A 20,031-nucleotide genomic window follows, 5' to 3' on the forward strand; every position below is an offset into this window, starting at 1 on the left:
GCCAAGAGAGCCAATGGCATCCTGGCCTGCATCAGGAACAGTGTGGCCAGTAGGACAAGGGAGGTTATTCTTCCCCTGTACTCAGCACTGGTCAGGCCACACCTTGAGTGCTGTGTCCAGTTCTGGGCTCTTGAATTCAAGAGAGATGTTGAGGTACTGGAACGTGTCCAGAGAAGGGCAATAAAGCTGGTGAGGAGCCTGGAGCACAGCCCTGTGAGGAGAGGCTGAGGGAGCTGGGGGAGTTTAGCCTGGAGAAGAGGAGGCTCAGGGGTAACCTCATTGCTGTCTGCAGCTACGTGAAGGGAGGTTGTAGCCAGGTGGGGGTTGATCTCTTCTCCCAGGCAACCAGCAATAGAACAAGGGGACACAGTCTCAAGTTGTGCTGGGGAAAGTACAGGCTGGATGTTAGGAGGAAGTTGTTGCCAGAGAGAGTGATTGGCATTGGAATGGGCTGCCCAGGGAGGTGGTGGAGCAACTGTGCTTGGAGGTGTTGAAGAAATGCCTGGCCGAGGCACTTAGTGCCATGGTCTAGTTGGCTGGATAGGGCTGGGTGCTAGGTTGGACTGGATGATTCTTGGAGGTCTCTTCCAACCTGGTTGATTCTGTGATTCTATGTAATATGCTGCTTTGAAAGACTGATGTGATGTTTTTGATTTTGACACAAAACGAAAGCACAGTGAGGGGCTGTCAGAAGCCTCTGAATCAGCCAGATTCTTTTTAGAAGCTGAAGATGGCTCTTGGCCCAGATAAGCTATTTTCCCACATGTGCCTTTGCCAGAAGAGTATGTGTCAGGGCTTTTTTGCTGTTGTGTTTTTTTTCTCCAGATGGTGTAACAAGGGATAGATTGCTCATTGCTTTCCAATGGTTGTATAATGTTGTGGTAGAATGCAAAACCACTTTTGAAGGTAGCATATCAATCACACACCAGATTCCTACATGTAGGGTCAAACCTTTGTTATCAGGACAAACCTATTAACAAGTTGCATTCAGATGTTTTGAGAAGGACAAAATTTCATATGTTTTCACTCTAAATGTTGGTTAAAGTGCCCAGCATTAGTGTAATTGTCAATATGCAGCCAATCCTCTTCCTTTTTGTACCTTGAACCTAAGTCATTAAATCCTTCAGGTCAGCTAAAAATAATAATTCTTTGTGTTTGCCTGTGATTTTTTCTCCATTAAATTAAAACCAAGAAGTATTTGGTGTCACAAATTATGTACTTATATGGGTGTGACTAAGTAATTTATTAGCTTTTGAAACACACTTTGAGTTCAAGATTTTCCCCCCTTAAACCTTTGAAAAATAATGTCTTGTACCTAAGAGAGGCTAAAAGAGAGAAAAAAGAGAATAGTTTTTTTTTGCTGAAGAGTACATACTTTGATAGTTCCTGTTAACAATCATCATCAAAATAAACCTGACATAAATTACATCTTTAGTAGTTAAAAAACGGCAGAATCATTCACTTTCTGGCTCTCAGGTACTTGAAAGTAGCTAGGAAAAGTTACTCCCTGTGAGTAGCATGTACAGAGAATTCAGTCTTTGTAATCTAGAAAACTCCCAATACAGAGAGGCTTGGAGACAAATGGGGGAAACTTTAGCCTCTCCATTTGTTATAAACATTTTGTGTTCATTCCATCTCGCAGCAATCCAAGATTGTCGAAGCGGTGGTGACTTACAATGAGTGCACTGACAAGATAGAGTTCAGAGAGTGGTGATCAATGGTGCTAGGTCCAGCTGGAGAGCTGTAACCAGTGGAGTCCCCAAGGGATCAGTGCTGGGTCCTGTCCTGTTCAACATCTTCATCAATGACACTGATGAGGGGACAGACAGACAGAGTCTGCTCAGCAAGTTTGCTGATGACACCAAGCTGGGAGGCTTGGCTGATATAGCTGAAGGCTGTGAGGCCATCCAGCAAGACCTGGACAGACTGAGAGCTGGGCACAGGGGAACCAAATGAGGTTCAACAAGGACAAGTGCAGAGTCCTGCACCTGGGAAGGAATAATAAACTGCACCAGTACAGACTGGGAGGTGATCTGCTGGAGAGCAGCCCTGTGGAGAGGGACCTGGGGGTCCTGGTGGGTAACAAGTTAACCATGGCACAGCAATGTGCCCTTGTGGCCAAGAAGACCAATGAGATCCTGGGGTGTATTAGGATGAGTGTGTCCAGCAGATCAAGGGAGGTTCTCCTCCCCCTCTACTCTGCCCTGGTGAGACCTCATCTTGAATACTGTGCTCAGTTTTGGGCTCCCCAGTTTAAGAGGGACAGGAATACAGGGATCTGGTGGAGAGGATCCAGCAGAGGGCTATGAGGATGATGAGGGGACTGGAGGGCATGGCTTATGAGGAGAGGCTGAGAGATCTGAAGCTTTTTAGTCTGGAGAAGAGAAAACTGAGAGGAGATTTGACAAATGTTTATAAACACCTGAGGGCTGGTCAGGAGAGGGGGGACAGGCTCTGCTCACTGCTCCCTGGGATAGGACAAGGAGCAATGCATGTAAATTGCAACAAAAGAGCTTCTGCCTCAACACAAAGGGGAACTTCTTTACTGGAACAGGCTCCCTAGAGAGTCTGTGGGGTCTCCTTCTCTGGAGACTTTCAAGGCCTGTCTGGCTGTGTTCCTCTGTGATCTGTACTAGATAGTATTGTCCTGCTCTGACAAGGGGGTTGGACTCGATCTCCTTGGGTCTCTTCCAACCCCTAGCATCCTGTGATGTTTCAATAATAATTTTGATATGATGATACATTGTCTTTTTAATAAATTACTACCTGCAGTCTCTGCCACTTAGCAAGAGAGAGCAGATTATTCAGGATTATATAATATTTTAAATATACTTCAGAATGGCAACTTGTATGAAAAACACATGTAAGAAGATTGCTTTGCCATGATATACAAAACACAGCAAAAATTCTACAGAAAGCAAGAACTGTTTTTAAGGGTAACCTGACAAGCTAAATAAGAGCAGGCTTGCTAATTCACTTTGTCTGGTATTAATGTAGATGAGATTTTCAGCATCTTAGTGATATGAGAATGGACAAAATCCACAGCCACTCCTTAAGTGTGCCTTATATGCTGTACTGTGATTACCAAAAGGATTTTCTGCCTCAAACAATACCAGATTATTATCCTTTCTGGCAGGAAATAAGCTCTAAATTATAGCTCTATCTGACACACATGGAAGAAAACGTATCAGACACTATCATACGTGAAAAATGGTTTCTTGGTTGCCTTGGTCAAGTAACTAACAGTTCAGATGTAAGCTCCTTTAATTTGAGGAATGATGAAACCAGCAGTGACAAGACCAAAACTGCAAATTTCTGAAAGCAGATATATTGAATTGAGAAGTAGGTCATTGCTCAGCCACCCCTGTAGATAAAATAAAATGGAAGACAAAACCATTTGCTTTGTATTAGAAAGCCATAGACTACAGGACAAGATTATGTATTCTAAGGCATCTGTTTCTCTGTGTGTGCACCTCTAGAGACACAGATTAGGGTCTTAAATTCCAGCATGCTCCTGCATCTCAAATTCTGGAGGGAGAGCGAGACACTGCAGAGAGTTGTCTTTGCACAGCTGACACCTGTAGCCTTGAATGCTATCCATAAATTAGGCCTCTATCAAATAACTGTGCCCCTAGGTGTCTGCAACTTAAAAACTGCCCTTCAGAGGCAGGAGCAATCTTCTCTAGAATGGATTTTGAATTTCCAGTCCTTGTAAAAAAACAGTGTGAAAAATAGGTACCAGAACAATTAAATCATCTCTGTTGGTGGATCTCCTTTAAGACTCTGAAAACCTGCTGAGAGACCAGAAGTGTAACTTAATGAAATACTTTTTAACGTGTTATTTAGCTGTAAAAAGTATATAGCAGGGCATTTAAATTCTACCTTTCTTCTCCATTTGGCAGTTGGAGTGCTCACATATCCTATTAAACTAATTTTGTTATAGCTTTACTACTGACATTTGAGATGAAATGCCAGGGGAAGAATGACAAGTTTCTTAAGGACTATGACTTTTTGTTTCAATACAGCTTTGTCAGGATCACAAGACTGGAACAGCTTGCTGCAGTGTGTTATTTTGATGATTTCTCTCCACCTAGGAAAAATACCTCTGATTAACGTAGCTACTGTACCTTTGTTACAAGTTTTATACAAAATTTAGTAGTGTTAACAGAATTGAATCTAACAGGATATGCAGATGCTTGGCACTATCTTCTTCCTGCTGGCAGTATTTGTTTACCTCCTCATCTGATAAGCTACAAAGCAGATAACTACTGTATGAAAGCAGTAGTGAACCGTGGCACTACAGCACTAAAAGATTTTTTCAGTGATGAAAGGATGCTTTACAGGGGGCATTCTCATCCACCCAGTCCTCATCTTGGCTGAAAGACATGTAGGCCAGAGACCTGGGAAGCTTTAAAAGCTGACCTGAAAGCCAATCTGGATAGCCCTCCATGTGGCCAGCTGTGGCAGCGAGCACAAAACCATTCTGTGAGGAGGTCTACTTCAGAGTTAGTGCCTAGTTGTTTGGTTTTGCTTCTTATACTGGCTCTGAGGCAGTATGTGTTAAGGCCTGGGAATCTAGTACAGTAACTTTCTGCCAGAAGCTCAGCAGAGTCCACAGGAAGCTCATATTGGATTTGGTAGCCATTGGCATATGAAAGGTGTCCTACACAGATCACTATTCAATATTTTCAACCAGCAGAAATGTAACCCCTCAAAAACTCTAACTGTCTGTAGAGAGAATATTCTGATCCAGTGCATCCTACAATTGTTTTTAAATACTCAGTACTTCCTTGGAAAATATGATAGAAAATGACAGAATAATGTCATTGGCAGATCTTAGGGATTTATTTCAGAGAAGACACCACTTCATTTTGTATCTTGAAACTGCTGCTGTGTGATTAGATTCTTCTGCAGACTTAAACACAGCATTCACAAAAAAGAACTTCTTTTTATCATCCCTTGCACTATCACTTTTCCAACTGGAGTGGAATAATTGTGATTCCAAAATAAACTACACCTTTTACTGCTTTCTGCTGCATAATACACCACTGCAGCTTGCATCTGCTTCACAAATACATCAGTATGTCTTCTTAGACTGAAAATATCAGAGAATGTTGTGTATGGCACCATTTGTTTCAGTTTTGTAACTGCAATTCTTTACACCCTTACCATAACTTGTCATCTAAAAGTATTCTGGTTTATGATAGAATCAACCATGTTGGAAGAGACCTCCAAGGTCATTCAGTCCAGCCTAGCACCCAGCCCCATCCAATCAACCAGACCATGGCACTAAGTGCCTCATCCAGGTTTTTCTTGAACACCTCCAGGGACAGCAACTCCACCTCCCTGGGCAGCCCATTCCAATGCCAATCACTTTCTCTGGCAACAACTTCCTCCTAACATGCAGCCTAGACCTCCCCAGCACAACTTGAGACTGTGTCCCCTTGTTCTGTTGCTGGTTGCCTGGCAGAAGAGACCAACACCACCTGGCTAGAGCCTCCCTTCAGGTAGTTGTAGACAGCAGTGAGGTCACCCCTCAGTCTTCTCCAGGCTGCACACTCCCAGCTCCCTCAGCCTCTTGTCACAGAGCTGTGTTCCAGGCCCCTCACCAGCTTTGTTGCCCTTCTCTGTACATGTTCCAGTACCTCAACATCTCTCATGGATTGAGAGGCTCAGAAAAGGACACAGGACTCAAGGTGTGGCCTGCACAGAGTTAAGTATGGGCAAAGAATAGCCTCCCTTGTCCTCCTGGCCACACTGTTCCTGACAGAGGCCAGGTATCTTTGAAGCTTACCATGTGTGGCTGTGTGCTTCATCTCAGTGGTAGATGAAGTATTTAAATGATGGAAGCAGTTGCAGCACAATTGTGCTTGGATTTCAGCAGTCAATGATTTCAGTTGCTACAGGTCCAGAGTATCATGCATTCAAATGTAGGTAGTGTTCTATTTCTCTATGCTTCATGAAATAAAGTTTTCCAGCTCCATGTCTCACTTTAAGAAGTAACAGGACACACATTCCTGTAAGTTAAGCTTTTTCAACGTTTTTTATTTCATGGTCTGAAACAATCACAAACTTTCAAGGGTGGTGAGCTGTAAGAGGTACTTGTGAGGTGTTTATATTAATTGTGATTGTGTGCAGCCTAATAATACACTTCCTGCTCTTCTGGTGATAGAAACTTTTTCTTGATGTCCACTAGATATGAAGCAATTTAACAACTTGATGAGTAAGAACAAGATGATTGCAGAAGTACTCTCAGCCAGCTAAAACTGAGCATGCAGCTCATTTTGCTGCTGTGTTCCGTCGAAATGGGGCATTTAATTACAGACATCATATCTGGAAAGAGTTCTTTGGCTTACAGTGGATGCCTGATAATGCTGTCTGGAGGCTTTATTCCTTCCTCCCTGCAGAGATGCATCTTGTATTGAATGCTATAGCAAATACATTGCCTGAAGGTTTGTCTGAGCAGTGTAGTTGTTTGTATCTCAGAGCATAAGAGAAGACCTTTGGAGAGCAAACCTAACCCGGGTATATGTTGAAGTCAGCCAGAAGGATGCACAGCTTGCATGTCACTTAGAGAATCACAGAATCAACCAAGTTGGAAGAGACCTTCAAGATCATCCAGTCCAATCTAGCACTCAGCCCTGTCCAATCAACTAGACCATGGCACTAAGTGCCTCATCCAGGCTTTTCTTGAACACCTCCAGGGATGACAACTCCACCACCTCCCTGGGCAGCCCATTCCAATGCCAATCACTCTCTCTGGCAACAACTTCCTCCTAACATCCAGCCTGTACTTCCTGCAGCACAACTTGAGACTGTGTCCCCTTGTTCTGTTGCTGGTTGCCTGGGAGAAGAGACCAACCCCCACCTGGCTACAACCTCCCTTCAGGTAGTTGTAGACAGCAATGAAGTCAGCCCTGAGCCTCCTCTTCTCTAGGCTAAACATCCCCAGCTCCCTCAGCCTCTCCTTGTAGGGTTTGTGTTCCAGGCCCCTCACCAGCTTTGTTGCCCTTCTCTGGACACGTTCCAGCACCTCAACATCTCTCTTGAATTCAAGAGCCCAGAACTGGACACAGCACTCAAGGTGTGGCCAGACCAGTGTTGAGTACAGGGGAAGAATAACCTCCCTTGTCCTACTGGCCACACTGTTCCTGATGCAGGCCAGGATGCCATTGGCTCTCTTGGCCAACTGGGCACACCGCTGGCTCATCTTCAGCCTGCTATCTATCAGTACCCCCAAGTCCCTTTCCTCCTGGCTGCTTTCGAGCCACTGTCCCCATCCTGTAGTGCTGCTTGGGGTTGTTGTGGCCAAAGTGCAGAACCCTGCACTTGGCCTTGTTAAATCTCATCCCATTGGCCTTCGAATATTTGCTATTGTCTTCTAATGGATAGGACAACCCTTTGAAAATATCAGATCACATAAATAGCACTGAATTCCCTGTCTAAATAATGGTAAACTAGAATTGCCAGACCGCAATGACTCTGCTGTAGAGTCATTAACTTGTTCTAGTGTCATAGAGCTAAGTGATTAATGTAGAAGTGAAACTTGTGTTATCTGACACTTTCAAACTGTGGTTTAGATGGGCAATATGAAAACAGGAATAGTGAAAGAAAAGATTTATATTCCTCCCAGTTTGCTGATCTTCATCCTTATTTCTAGCTGTTCTGCTCAAATATCCTAAGATGTACTGCATAAAGGATGACAGGAAGCACACTGGACAAAATTTTCTCCTAAGTCTTGTTGAATAAAACATTCAGTGGAAATGTTTCCTAGCATCAGCAGGTTGGCATTAAAAGTGCAATGGTTTTAAAGGAAGACCAAACACCCCTGCAGTCAACCAGACTGGAAGAACCCTCCAAGATCATCTAGTCCAACCTAGCACCCAGTCCTATCCAGTCAGTTAGACCATGGCACTAAGTGCCTCATCCAGTCTTCTCTTGAACATCTCGAGGGACAGCAACTCCACCACCTCCATGGGCAGCCCATTCCAATGCCAGTCACACTCTTTGTGAAGAACTTCTTCCTGACATCCAGCCTAGGCATCCCCTGGCACAACTTGAGACTGTCCCCTTGTTCTGTTGCTGGTTGCTTGGGAGAAGAGACCAACTCCCACCTGGCTTTGTGCTCCCTTCAGGTAGTTGTAGACAGAAATGAGGTCACCCTTGAGCCTCCACTTTTCCAGGCTAAACAAGTCTAGCTCCCTCAGCCTCTCCTCACAGGGCTGTGCTCCAGCCCCCTCATCTACACATTGAACATATCTACATGGAACATAACTACATATCGAGCATATCTACATAGAATTTCTAGACAGAACAGGGATTATAACACAGTAGCCCTTGGTGTCCTCAAATCCATATGGTCGTGTGCCAGTCACAGGGAAACGTACAGGCTGCATTCTCTGACTAGAGTGCAAATGACACTGGAGGAGGCTGTACATGGAAAAGGTTGAAGGATGTGTAAGCATTAGCCATTGCCTATTGCACATACTCGTGACAATTGTGTCTTTCAGAAAATGACCTGCCCTGGTGATATAACACTGCTGATGCTAACACACCTTATGTAACAGAGAAGCTCTGATCATGTTGTCAGTTGCACAGCCAGAGGTCTTGCCCTTTTCTTTATATATAAAGTTCTCCTCTCAAGTTTCTCTACTGTAGCTGAAGGGACCACTTTGTCTGAATTCAGAATTAAGTTCACAGGATGGTAGGGGTTGGAAGGGACCCAAGATCATCGAGTCCAACCCCCCTGCCTGAGCAGGACAATACTATCACAGAGGAACACAGCCAGAGAGGCCTTGAAAGTCTCCAGAGGAGGAGACCCCACAACTTCTCTGGGGAGCCTGTTCCAGTGCTCTGGGACCCTTACAGTAAAGAAGTTCCCCCTTGTGTTGAGGTGAAACCTCTTTTGTTGCAGTTTACACCCATTGCTCCTTGTCCTATCCCAGTGAGCAGAGCCTGTCCCCTCACTCCTGGCCAGCCCTCAGATATTTATAAACATTTATCAAATCCCCTCTCAGTCTTCTCTTTTCCAGACTAAACAGCCCCAGGTCCCTCAGCCTCTCCTCATAAGCCATACCCTCCAGTCCCCTAATCATCCATCTGGCCCTCTGCTGGACCTTCTCCAGCAGATCCCTGTCCCTCTTAAACTGGGAGCCCAAAACTCAAGGCAGTATTCAAGATGAGGTCTCTCCAGGGCAGAGTAGAGGGGGAGGAGAACCTCCCTTGATCTGCTGGACACACTCTTCCTAAATACACCCCAGGATCCCATTGGCCTTCTTGGCCACAAGGGCACATTGCTGTGCCACAGTTAACTTGTTATCCACCAGGACCCCCAGGTCCCTCTCCACAGGACTGCTTTCCAGCAATACCAACCATAACTGTCTTTGGTTTCTTGATAACCAAGCTTTAAGATAAAATGAAGAGATTGATAGCTACAGCTTCAGATTTCTTTTACACCTTCAGAAAAAATTGCCTCATTTTACTCTTAACATCTCTGTTATCTGGTAATTATCTATAAGTTGTGCTATTTCTTATTCAAAGATATTTTTAGTCTCATTATCCTTAGGCAGGCACAAGTCCCATTGGAATCACCCTGAACTTTATTTCTGTGACTAGTATGGATTTGAATGTCACACTGACACATCCAATTTTTATATTTTGCTGAATCTTCCATTCCTCTTCTCCATTATTATGGCAAAATTAATGCTCAGGTTTCTTTTGTTCCAGCAATATATTAATTCTTGTTCAAGCAAATGAAAAGGTTTGGGGGAAGAGTCTATTTCTAAGGAAATTATTATTTTTATCTCAAGGAATACTTCCTTCTAAAAGTTCCTTGAAACACTGCAATAAAATAACATCTGAGATACATTCTGATGGGACTGCAGTGTATAAATAGCTGTATTTTGACCCAATCTGTTTTTTGTGTGGGTCCATTAATAAGAATGTAATTTGTTTGACTTTTACACTGGTATAAACCAGCAGGCAAATTAACTAGATGCTGAGTATATTTAAATTACAATTTATCCTGGCAGTAGATCATATGGTGAAACATTTTCTTCCAGAAATCTCTGTCCTGCTTTCTAATAATCTGCTGCTTCTTGCTTCTCTTTAATCAGAAAGTTCTTACTGACTAAAATACACTAAACAAAGCATATTTAGCCAAGTAATAGATGCAGAAGTGCTCACTATCATGGTGTGGACTATACACACAGGATCTCCAAAGTGAAACAAACTTAATCCAGTGCATGAGATGTTCCTGAGAAAACTTTAGAGAAAGTGAAACAGTCCATATGCACTGAGCTAATTTATTCAAATAAGGGAGAACAGAGCTTCATCTCTAAAGTCATCCTTGCATGGGAGATGCCCTTGGAAATGAAATTTCTGAAGAGTTTTGGATACAGATCATACAAAACACAGATGCTGGTTTTTTTATGACATGTTGCATTTTTTTCTGTGCAACACCCTTGGTGTTCCAAGGACCATGAGTAACTGGTTATCTGTCAAGATTATTCCCTTGGACCTAATCATTGATCTTTGAAGAATTTACAAGTACAGGCTAGGAGATGAACTACTGTGGACCTGGGAGTCCTGGTAGATAAGTTAGCCATGGCACAGCAATGTGCCCTTGTGGCCAAGAAGGCCAATGGGATCCTGGGGTGTATTAGAAAAGTGTGTCCAGCAGATCAAAGGAGGTTCTCCTCCCCCTCTACTCTGCCCTGCTGAGACCTCATCTTGAATACTGCCTTGAGTTTTGGGCTCCCCATTTTAAGAGGGACAGGGATCTGCTGGAGAGAGTCCAGCAGAGGGCTGCGAGCATGATTAGGGGACTGGAGGGCATGGCTTATGAGGAGAGGCTGAAGGACCTGGAACTTCTTAGTTTGGAAAAGAGAAGACTTAGAGAGGATTTGATAAATGTTTATAAATATGTAAGGGCTGGCTAGGAGGTGAGGACAGACTCTGCTCACTTGCTCCCTGGGATAGGACAAGGAGCAATGGGTGTAAATTGCAACAAAAGAGGTTTCACCTCAACACAAGGGGAACTTCTTGACTGTAAGAGTCCCAGAGCACTGGAACAGGCTCCCCAGGGAGGTTATGTGGTCTCCTTCTCTGGAGCCTTTCAAAGCCTGTCTGGCTGTGTTCCTCTGTGATCTGTGTTAGATAGTATTGTCCTGCTCAGGCAGGGGTTTGGACTCAATCACTTCGGGACCCTTCCAACCTGTAATATCCAGTGATCCTATGAACTTTTCTTCTTGAACTTTCCCTTCTTCTCCAAAGGTGTGTTTTTCTTTCAAATGAAAAATTATTACCATAATTAATTTAAACATGGGGATTCCTTTGCAAGCTGCCTGTGGCCGAAGTCCATGGCCTTGCTGATGTTGTATGCCTGAAATCGTCTCTGTTCCTTTTCTGTTATGTAATATTGTTGCAGAAAAAGTGATGCCTCTCCCTTCAGACTGAACCTTACTTTGAAAAGCTCATAAATGAGTTCCTATTATGCTTCCTACCTTGCATACCTTTCTCTCTATGTAGATTTTATGTAATTTGCTTTGTTTGGCTTTGATTTCTTTCAGGAGTCTATGAGCTTTTAAGTTCAGGGATGTGACTTGATTTAATGGGATCTCATTCGATGAGATGCTGGCAGGTAATACAGGTCATAAATGGCAGAAATAAATGTCCATAAATGCTGATTAATTCAAATATATATCCAATGCTTGGAACATTTTATTTCATATTTTCTAGTCTGATTTAAAAGTACACTTTGTATTAGACATTTGCTCATCCAGCCTGTGAAGTTAAATACTGGAAGTTCTGCAGCTGCCAGAGGGTCAAAAGGAGATGTGTCACTAGCTCAAAGTCAATCTGCACAGTTTCAGTTGTTACAAGCTACTAATTTGAACCTCCACATAAAAAGGTGTAATAGGTCATTTGTCTGACATTCTCTAGCTTGCAGATGTCCTTGCTATGTCTGAGCAGAGCATTGACATTTATATCAAGTTTTAGTTTAAATCTTAAACTTCAGATAGTTTGTGAAATTTATGATGATTAAAGAGAAGTTCCACCCTCTTCAGAATATTGATGACAGACCAGATAGCACATTTCTTTCACAGAAGAAAGAAGATTAATGATTTTGAAAACCAAGAAACATAGAATCATAGAATCAACCAGGTTGGAAGAGACCTACAACATCATCTAGTCCAACCTAGCACTCAGCCCTAGCCAGTCAACTAGACCATGGCACTAAGTGCCTCAGCCAGGCGTTTCTTCAACACCTCCAAGCACAGTTGCTCCACCACCTCCCTGGGCAGCCCATTCCAATGCCAATCACTCTCTCTGGCAAGAACTTCCTCCTAACATCCAGCATAGACCTCCCCTTGGCACGACTTGAGATTGTGTCCCCTTGTTCTCTTGCTGGCTGTCTGGGAGAAGAGGCCAACCTCCACCTGGCTTACAGCCTCCCTACATGTTGTTGTAGACAGCAATGAGGTCCCCCCTGAGCCGCCTCTTCTCCAGGCTGCACACCCCCAGCTCTCTCAGCCTCTCCTCACAGGGCTGTGTTCCAGGCCTTTCACCAGCTTCATTGCCCTTCTCTGGACACATTCCAGTCAGTAGAAGTAAAACTGAGTTTTTGGCACAGATGATCCAGTCGTGTTACATACCAAACAAATCATAGAATGGTTTGATTTGAAAAGACCTTAAGGATCATCAAGTTCCAAGCCCCACTGCCCTAAACGGGGACACTTTCCACTAAGTCAGGCTGCTCAAAGCCCCATCCTGGCCTTGCATACTTTCAGGGATGGGATATCCACGGCTTTTCTGGGCAACCTGATCCAATGCCTCACTGTTCTCCAAGTGAAGAATCACTCTGTTGAATGGCTTCATAATGTGAAATGTTTTTGGAGTGATATTGCAACTTCATATCATTCTGAAGCACAAATCACCACAGACATGCTACAGAAATAACCCCATTAGGGACAGCTGTACAAGTGACAAATCTGCACACAGATTGCCAAACAAAACAGTACAAATTCTATGCAGTAGCTGCACTTTTTAAACCATTCAATTTGTGAAATACATTTCTCTAATGACGTTCTTGTTATTATTCCAAAGTTAGAAAATGGAATTTATTACACTCTGGTAGTACAGCTGTAGTGTGAGTTGGTAAGTGTGTGCTCCTACAATCTTCTTGGGTCGTTTTTACCATTTGGGCATGAATTTGGAGTGCAAGGTCATGCTAGACTCTTGCCATGAGCATGTGGGGGGTGTTTGCTCTCTCTCTTAAAGGGGGATTCAACAATGAGAGGCCTGGAACACAAACCCTATGAGGAGAGGCTGAGGGAGCTGGAGTTCTTTAGCCTGGAGAAGAGGAGGCTCAGGGGGGACCTCATTGCTGTCTACAACTACCTGAAGGGAGGCTGAAGCCAGGTGGGGGTTGGTCTCTTCTGCCAGGCAACCAGCAACAGAACAAGGGGACGACAGTCTCAGGTTGTGCCTGGGGAGGTCTAGGCTGGATGTTAGGAGGAAGTGGTTGGCATTGGAATGGGCTGCCCAGGGAGGTGGTGGAGTTGCTGTCCCTGAAGGTGTTCAAGAAAACTCTGGATGGGGCACTTAGTGCCATGGTCTAGTTGACTGGCTAGGGCTGGGTGCTAGGTTGGCCTGGATGATCTTGGAGGTCTCTTCCAACCTGGTTGATTCTGTGATTCTATGATCCTCAATAATCAGAATTGGAGTCCTACTTGAACACATTGCAACCTATATTTGCACCTCAAACCAATCAGAACTATGCTGAAGCAAAATTTAGTGAGCAGCCCTCACCAAGTGCTCTTCTCAAGCCACCACGTGACTGGGTACCTCTTCATTTTAACTTTCTGACAAATAATGGCATCTCAAGCACACTACATTATTTCAAGTCCCAGTTTGAGAGGGAACTTTATTGTATCCTAAAAGTTTTCATGTGTTCTAGTTTGAGACTAGCTGGGATATTTTATTGAGAGGAATTAGATTACAGGCTGTGAAAAGAAAACAATGATGATGTCTACTGCACTCATAGGCTTGCTGAGATGTGTAAGAACAAGAACACAAACATAGATAACAGAGTGTGGTGCTCTGTCATTGTTGGTGCCTGTACTTTTCTCCCTGGCCTGCTTTCCTTGTGACTAATCCTTCTGTTTCCTAACCCCCCCTGGCCGATCCTCCAAACTCACCTTGAGTATAAGCCAAAGTTTGGGATAAAGTAGAGGGGTGGAAAGAAGGTGCAAGGGTGGTTGGGAGCCCCTCCTGGGGACTCTGGTTTCTGGGAGGGCTGTTGTGTTTCTGTATCACTTTTAACTTGCATATGTCTGTATGTAGCTGTATATATTGTAAATATCTGCTTGTATATTGTGCTAAGCAGTAAATATAAAGCTTCATTCCTTAATTTCCAGCTGGCTGAGTCCAGTATGGGTGATTCCATAAGAGTGGGGGGAGAGGTAACACTCAAACTATCACTTCATAATTAAAAAAAACCTGTTATCTTCCTCTTGAGGGCCAGGCAACATTGCAGGATGGAGGGAAGGTAGGGCATATCTATTTACTTACTTTCTAATTTGCTGGTAAGAAAGTGGTGTTGCTTTTGAATGTATAAAACTGTGCTTATTTTTATTGATAAGGCTGCAAAGTTGGAGACCTGCAGAAGCTGTGGAGTATGTTTATTCAGTATTTCTCTGCAAAAGTTGGACTTCCTTTGTTTCCTTTTCATGGCCAGTCACAACCATGTGGCTTCCACTGCAAGGGTGGGCATGGAAAGCTTAATATCTGCCATCAAAATGCTCTTTTGCACTAACCAGTTGAGTTTGTGTCTGCCAGTTGACTTGCCCTTACTGTGACCTGATTTAGTCCTGTAATTCTGTCTGAGGAAAATAGGTCTAAATTCTGTGTGTATTATCTAAAGCACTTTGAATGTTTGTTTCATGTTACCATTGGAACCTTACTTATCAGCTGGTTTTAATCCTCTGTAAACAGAGTTTAATGGAAAGCATAGGAAAGAGAACAAAGTAATCTAAATCTCTGTGTGGATTTGCATCAGTAATGTAGAATAGGCAAAGGACAAATCCCCCCAAAGCTGTGGATCTCCATTACAGGACTTGCCTTGTGCATGCCAGAGCAGCAGGAGCCGTCAAGTCTGCAGCTGTCCTCTGCACCACTGGTATTGGCTCAGAGCAGAAATTACCTCTGCTTTGAGCCTCTCCTGAAGATTGGTTCCCAACGAAGTCTTCACCTTGCAATGACTGAGAAGTATAGTAAATGGAATGGCTCATTCCTTGCTTCTCCTCATCTTCAGGCTGTGCTCTTCATGCTCTTGTTGGAAAGCCCTAGATAAATAGATGTCTGTGTGGGGAAAGGAGAGAGATGTTCCCTGTTACTGTTTTATTTTTTTCAGATATCCCACCACTGAAGCCTGAAATAGACTTCATTATTTACAATTAGTGTAATTTTGTCTTGCCAAGTTGCAATGCAAAATGTCTGTGCAGATATTTTTGTACATTTACAATACTGTTTGGCAGCTGAGGTCTTGAAAGCTGGAACTCATGAATTCTGGGTGATTTTATGAAACCATTGTATTGTGAGTTCTTTGATATAGATGCAATCTATGAAGTGCAGTGATCCAAGGTGGTGCCAGGCCTCTTGGAACAGGACTGAGGGCTGGCTGAAGAGCAGGTGAAGTGGCTGCTAGGCATGCTGTTCAAAACATGGGTGGAAGGAAAAAAAATCAATCTCTAAAGATTGCCTGCAAAGCTTGAAGCAGTTATTTCACAGTATCACAGTATCACCAAGGTTGGAAGAGACCTCATAGATCATCAAGTCCAACCTGTTACCACAGAGCTCAAGGCTAGACCCTGGCACCGAGTGCCACATCCAATCCTGCCTTGAACAGCTCCAGGGACGGCTCCTTTCACTGGAGCTGCAGCGAGCCTGAATTTCACTCATTATTTAGTATGGTAACATCTGCTTTGAACCATTACTTTATTGGTTGATTATACAGCATGTTTTATATGCTCTCCCTCTATAAAAAATGTTTCAAATAGGTTTAAGATTGCCTTTTATATTACCTGATTTAATTTAAACAACAGAACCATAGCATGGTGTAAGCATCTGTTAACTTACAGCACAGCACTGTGGTATCATAGAATCAACCAGGTTGGAAGAGACCTCCAAGATCATCCAGGCCAACCTAGCACCCAGCCCCATCCAGTCAACTAGACCATGGCACCAAGTGCCTCATCCAGGCTTTTCTTCAACACCTCCAGGGACGGTGCCTCCACCACCTCCCTGGGCAGCCCATTCCAATGCCAATCACTCTCTCTGTGAAGAACTTCCTCCTAACATCCAGCCTAGACCTACCCTGGCACAACTTGAGACTGTATCCCCTTGTTCTGTTGCTGGTTGAGCTTCTCATCCAGCAGCACCCCCAAGTCCCTCTCCTCAGGGCTGCTCTCCAGCCAGTCCCTGCTCAGCCTGGATTTGTGCTTGGGATTGCCTTGACCCAGCTGCAGGACCTTGCACTTGGTCTTGTTGCACCTCATGAGGTTGGCTCGTGCCCACCTTTGCAGCCTGTCCAGGTCCCTCTGGCTGGCATCCCTGCCCTCCAGCATGTCTGCTGCACCACACAGCTTGGTGTGGTCAGCAAACTTGCTGAGGGTGCACTTGATGCCTCTGTCTGTGGCACCGACAAAGATGTTGAACAAGACTGGTCCCAGGACTGATCCCTGAGGGACTCTGCTTGTCACTGGCCTCCACTTAGACATGGAGCCATTGACAACCACTCTTTGGTTGCAGCCATCAAGCCAGTTCTTTATCCATCTAGTGGTCCAGGGCCAGTATCTTAAACTCACTAGATCTGTCTGTCCTGGATCGGAGCTGGATCTTAGACTCTTGTTGAACATTTAATTTAGTGGGGTAGATGCTGTCTCATGAAGCATCAAAGGTATCACTTGTGGGAAAGCAAACAGATATGAAGATGGATTGGTGGTGTTCCAAAAAGTTACTGGCATAAATGCTGATTCTCATTAGAAAGGCATGATTTTATCATCTTCTCCATCAATTTAGTTTTATATAAAAGAAAAAGAAATCTAGTTTTAAATATCAGAGTAATAATTCTGCAGAAGTGAATATTATGCAGAGAAAAAAACCACAGAGAGATTATCTGCAGTGATTCACCCTGCTATAAGTGACTGGCACTAATACCATGCTGTGGGTCTTTTCAGTGAGTGGGTGAGTGTGAGGTGTTGCCCCAGGTTGTGCACACAGAAGTAGAAGAATGTGGTATTGTTTGGCTCTGATTGCTTTCCCCTGCACTCTTAGAAGGTGTGTGGACTTTCTCAACACATTCTAGAGAAATATAATATTATACTGGCAACTTACTTTATTTCAAGAGTCAGAGAGCAAATAAATGCCTCCAGCTACAGCTCTGATTTTCATGTCACAGAGAGTAAATGCAGGCTGGTTAAATGGATCAAAGGAAAATGTAGCTTGGCCACAAGAAAAATAACTTCTGTAAGTGATTGGGTCAAGAGGAGCTCAGGGACACCCTCTTGGATGAAAATGGAATGACACTCACAGCAGAGACAGGAAATCTGATCTAATACAGCTCAACAACTCACGAGCCTCAGAGATGTGAGCTGAAACTGAAGTTAGAGGCAAACGTGAATAGCTTAAGCTATGGAGTGCCAACATTTCCATGCCTGGGGCCCACGTTCATTCCTAGGCAGGCCAAACCAATATAGACACATTTCCAGTGAATAGCAGCTTTCCTAGGAAATTCTGCTGTGCAACCAAATTCTGTTTCTCTGGCTAGATTTCCCTAGCGATCACTCCAACCAGCAGCCAAATTTGGCAGGCTCATAGGTCAGATCAGGCTCTTGGACTGATTTGTTGGCCATCGTTAGTTTAAATGAATGTGAATTTGCTAGGACATGTGAAGCAACAAACCCAGGATCAGCCACATTCTCCTATACATTAGAAATGCAGGAGATAGCATGTTAAAGTTGCAGTTTTCAGAGAGAGCTCTTGCTTTATTTCAGGTGCATTCTGCAAAGCTAACTGAACACTATTTTCCTTATGCATCAGGGACAAGCCAGGGAACTGCTGATGATAGAAGAAAACAATCTAAAATCAGTCACTATGACCATAATACCAAGTATGCCCATTAGGTCCTTCCTCCCCATACTAACATTTAGACCTTTTCCTACAATTGATAAGACTCAAGTCCCCAACAGAGTTCTTCTGGCAGGCAGAAATCAATGCAGCTGCCCCTTGCAATTCCTGGTAAACAAGGGGCAATGGTCATGGGATGCTGGCAGGTGAGCAGGGTGCTTATATGTATGGTGAGTTATAGTCCCAATTCATAATCTTGTGGGAGGATGACAGCTACTTGGAACAAATTGGAACAAATGGCTTTAACGTGTTCAAGAGGTCAGGTAGAAAATCAGGGCCCCTATCCAGCCGTGTGGAACGGCAGGGAAACTCCACTGATTTCAGTCTCTAATGTGTGAGCAGCTGCAGATTTCAGGTAGTTGCTTTCTACAGCAATCTATTAGTAATGCAAGGGAAGGAAGAAGCAGTTATACAACTACCTTGAGGGGTGGTTGTGGCCAGGAGGGGGTTGCTCTCTTCTCTCAGGTGGCCAGCACCAGAACGAGAGGACACAGCCTCAAGCTACGCCAGGGGAAATTTAGGCTGGAGGTGAGGAGAAAGTTCTTCACTGAGAGAGTCATTGGACACTGGAATGGGCTGCCCGGGGAGGTGGTGGAGTCGCCGTCCCTGGAGCTGTTCAAGGCAAGATTGGACGTGGCACTTGGTGCCATGGTCTAGCCTTGAGCTCTGTGGTAAAGGGTTGGACTTGATGATCTGTGAGGTCTCTTCCAATCCTAATAATACTGTGATACTGTGATACCAACCACCTCCCTGGGCAATCCATTCCAGAGTTTCTCCACTCTCATGCTCAACAGCTTCCTCCTCACATCCAGGCTGAACCTACCCATCTTCAGCTTTGCTCCATTCCCCCCAGTCCTGTCATTCCCTGATAGCCTAAAATGTCCCTCCCCAGCTTTATGGTAGGCCCCCTTCAGATACTGAAGGCCACATTAAGGTCACCTTGGAGCCTCCTCCAGACTGAACAGCCCCAACTCTTTCAGTCTGTCCTCACAGCAGAGCTACTGCAGCCCTCTGATCATCTCATGGCCCTTCTCTGGACACATTCCAACATCTCCGCATCCCTTTTGTAATAAGGGCTCCAGATATTAGGGGCTGGAAGAGGGACCCAAGGAGATCATCAAGTCCAACCCTCCTGCCTGAGTGGGACCATACAATCTAGCACAAAACACAGAGGAACACAGCCAGACAGGCCTTGAAAGTCTCCACAGGAGACTCCACAACCTCTCTGGGAAGCCTGTTCCAGTGCTCTGTGACCCTTACAGTAAAGAAGTTCCCCCTTGTGTTGAGGTGGAACCTCTTCTGTTGCAAATTACACCCATTGCTCCTTGTCCTATCCCAGGGAGCAGCTGTTTAATTCTGTGCAACTACTTCCTGTTGACTGAAAATCCATAGAATCTTATGGACTTTTCCCAATTTTTTGAATATTAATAATAATATTCATACAGAAATTATTATTTTCTGGTTTTGTGTTCCTATTTTCCAAGTTCTGCTTGTTTAAACTGTTTAATTCTGTGCAACTACTTCCTGTTGACTGCAAATCCATAGAATCTTATGGACTTTCCCCAATTTTTTTTAATATTAATAATAATATTCATGCAGAAATTAATTTTTTCTGGGTTTGTGTTCCTATTTTCCAAGTTCTGCTTGTTTAAACTGTTCAATTCTGTGAAACTACTTCCTGTTGACTGAAAATCCAAAGAATTTAAGGGCATTTACCTGAATTTCTGAATACTATTAATAAAATTAATATTCATGCAGAAATTAATATTCATCATTCATAATCGATTATTCATTTCCAATACACAGATTTGTGATGGAAGTTTAGGAATGAAAATAAGGGCC

The 20,031-nt window shown here is 43.9% G+C and overlaps 1 protein-coding gene and 1 long non-coding RNA gene across 8 annotated transcripts in view; one reads left to right on the top strand and one right to left on the bottom strand.

Moving 5' to 3' along the window:
- Positions 1-20,031, top strand: part of LOC135186174 (uncharacterized) — a 250,372-nt gene that overhangs the window by 42,166 nt on the left and 188,175 nt on the right. The gene's annotated exons all lie outside the window — the stretch shown is intronic.
- B3GALT1 (beta-1,3-galactosyltransferase 1) overlaps positions 1-20,031 on the bottom strand; it is a 232,434-nt gene that overhangs the window by 21,460 nt on the left and 190,943 nt on the right. For 4 of the 6 annotated variants that reach the window (XM_064163625.1, XM_064163632.1, XM_064163656.1 and 1 more), the window contains one exon: positions 15,124-15,363. The exons of 1 other annotated variant lie outside the window; for it this stretch is intronic. The gene's annotated coding sequence lies outside the window, so the exon portion shown is untranslated. The remainder of the gene's footprint in view (positions 1-15,123; positions 15,364-20,031) is intronic. One more of the 6 variants, XM_064163642.1, reaches the window with a different exon arrangement.

Source organism: Pogoniulus pusillus, chromosome 2 (genome assembly GCF_015220805.1).
Source record: "Pogoniulus pusillus isolate bPogPus1 chromosome 2, bPogPus1.pri, whole genome shotgun sequence".
Lineage (NCBI taxonomy): Eukaryota > Metazoa > Chordata > Aves > Piciformes > Lybiidae > Pogoniulus > Pogoniulus pusillus.